Genomic DNA, 2875 nt, shown 5'->3' with positions numbered 1-2875 from the left:
CAGCTTGTTGAAACATTTCAATTGCTATTTTATCAGTTCCAGGAGCCTTGATTTTGGCTAATGCTTTCAGTGCAGCATGAACTGCTTCCTTCAGCACCACTGGTTCTTGCCTCATATGCTATCTCCTGACATGGTGGAATGATGGCTAATTCTTTTTTTGGTACAGTGACTCTGAGTATTCTTCCCATATTTTTTCAATGCTTCCTGCATCGTCCAATATTTTTCCTGTAAGATCGTACAATATTTCAGCTCTCAGCCTGAATTTCTTTATTAGTTCTTTCAGTTTAAGATCTGTTGAGTGTGTTCTTCCTTTTTGATTTTCTAACTCTAAGCTGTACACATTTCATAATAAGTTATTATGTCTTCTCAAGATTCCCTTTGAAATTTGCTGCTCAGTTCTTTGACTTCATTATTTCTTCCAGGTGGCTTAATCAAGAGCAAGCAAGTATTGAGTCTCTTCTAACAACCACTGCGATCTTTTCTTTCCTATATATTTAACGATATTTTGCTTTCTTTACGAATTATGGTCTTAATGTCTTCCTATAGCTCATCAGGTCTTCTGCCATTTAGTCAATGCAGCAATTCTGTTCTTAACATTCAGGTGGGACACTCAAAGTTGTATTTTGGCTCCTGTGGACTTGTTTTAATTTTCTTCACCTTTAATCTAAACTTACAAACAAGCAGTTGATGGTCTATTCCACAGTTTATCCCTGGCCTGATTTTAGCTGCTGATGTTGAGCTTCTCCATCGTGTCTTCCCACAGATGTAGTCCATTTGACTTCTGTGTATTCCTTCTGGGGAAGTCCATGTCACCTTTTGTGTTGTTGAAAAAAGGCATTTGCTATAACAAATAGTTGGTTTTGCAAAATTCTATCATGTGATCTCCAACTTTGTTTCTATCACCAAGTCCATATTTTCCAACTGTTGTTCCTTCCTCTTTGTTTCCAACTTTTGCATTCCAATCACCAATAATTATCAATGCATCTTGATTGAATGTTTGATCCATTTCCTACTGAAGTCATTGGAAGAATTTTTCAATTTCTTCATCAATAGCTTTGGTGATTGGTGCATAAATTTAAATAATAGTTGTATTGATAGGATTCTATCTATCTGCCTTCAAGGAAATCCAATCACAGGCTGTACTGTATTCAAAATAGATCTTGAAATGTGCTCTTTGACTACGAATGCAACAGCATTCCTCTTAGTTATGTCACTCGTGGCATACAAAACCATATGATTTTCTGGTTCAGAATGGCCAATACCAGTCTGCTTTACCTCCATAACACCTACAGTATCCATTGTTATGCACTCCATTTCAATGGACAACTTCTGATATTCTGATACTCAGATTTCGTACATTCCAAGTTCTGAGTATGAGATTTTTGCAGCTGTTTCTTCTCACTTTGAGTTGTGCCCCATCAGCAAATGGAGGTCCCAAAGGCTCTACTCCAACAGGCTTTACTCCAATCCTATTACCATGGTTAACTCTATTTTGATAAAACAGCTCCGCCTCAGGCACATCTCCTGCCTTCTGACCTGAGGGGGCCATCCTCCAGCACTATCTCTGTCAATCTGCTTCCATTCTTTAGGCCTTCAGTATCTGACAACTTTGAAAGCTATGCATAAGGTTTTTAGCAGGTACTTCCTCTGAAGTGAGGAGTCAAGTCCTTTGTAGTTTTGTTTTTTTAATCGTTTTATTAGGGGCTCATACAACTCTTATCACAATCCATACACACATCAATTGGGTAAAGCGCATTTGTACATTCATTGTCCTCATCATTCTCAAAACATTTCCTCTCCACTTAAACCCCCGGCACTAGGTCCTCATTTTTCCCCTCCCTCCCCGCTCCCCCCTCCCTCATGAGCCCTTGATAGTTTATAAATTGTTATTTTGTCATATCTTGCCCTGTCCGACGTCTCCCTTCACCCACTTTTCTGTTGTCCATCCCCCAGGGAGGAGGTCACATATAGTTCCGTCCTTTGTAGTCTTGTCTTAGTCTGTAAGTTCTGCTAAAACTGGTTCACTTTGGGTGGCCCTGTTGGCATTTTAAATACTAGTGACAGCCTCCATCATCATAGCAACAAACAAGCAACCACAGTACAACAAACTGACAGACAAGTGATGGGTATTACCTAGTAAAGAGCTACCACAGGAGTCAGCTATTTCACTGTTAAGCTATACGCACACAATAGAAATGCATGTACACATATACTGAGACATGTACAAGAATATGCACAGTATTATCATTCAAGGAAGCCAAAAAACTGAAAGAAAAAAAATCCTAAATGTAGAATGGATAGACAATGTAGTGTAAACATAATAACATGAGTGAATCCAATAAACAATACTAAGCAAAAGAATGGGACTCAAAAGAACATCTCTTTCTATGATTCCATTGAGATAGAGGAAAAGAGCTTAACTAAACTGTTTAAGAAAACATTCTTGAGGAGGAAATACTATATAAAGAAAAGTAATGAAGTAATTATATGTCGGGCTGCTGGATACATTTCTCAAAGAAGGATGGCTTCTGTGTACTGGTAATAGCTTATTTCTTTCTTAAAAGAACACTCATTAAACTCTTAAATGGGATAAAGACAAGACAAAGATATATTACCTAAATAAAGGAGACCATTAGCATAAGGTCATAATGGTGTTCAAGGGTTTGCTGATGTATAGTACTTTTAAAAAGGGGGTGAGAGGCTCAAGTACTCCCTCAATGCAAGAATACTTTGTTCTATTAAACTGGCATTCGATGATGCTCACCTTCCGACATGATCGCTGAAGACAAAGTGGGTGCATAAGCAAATGTGGTGAAGGAAGCTGATGGTGACCAGCTAGCAGCTTGTTGAAACATTTCAATTGCTATTTTATCAG

General features: G+C 38.2%; 1 protein-coding gene across 1 annotated transcript in view; it reads right to left on the bottom strand.

The window, feature by feature from the left end:
- The window catches only part of UGGT1 (UDP-glucose glycoprotein glucosyltransferase 1), a 176198-nt gene that overhangs the window by 8671 nt on the left and 164652 nt on the right, over positions 1-2875 (bottom strand). The gene's annotated exons all lie outside the window — the stretch shown is intronic.

This window comes from Echinops telfairi, unplaced genomic scaffold (genome assembly GCF_000313985.2).
Source record: "Echinops telfairi isolate 266 unplaced genomic scaffold, ASM31398v2 ScPeMD7_4;HRSCAF=17, whole genome shotgun sequence".
NCBI lineage: Eukaryota > Metazoa > Chordata > Mammalia > Afrosoricida > Tenrecidae > Echinops > Echinops telfairi.
This window is presented reverse-complemented; position numbering and strand designations above follow the sequence as displayed.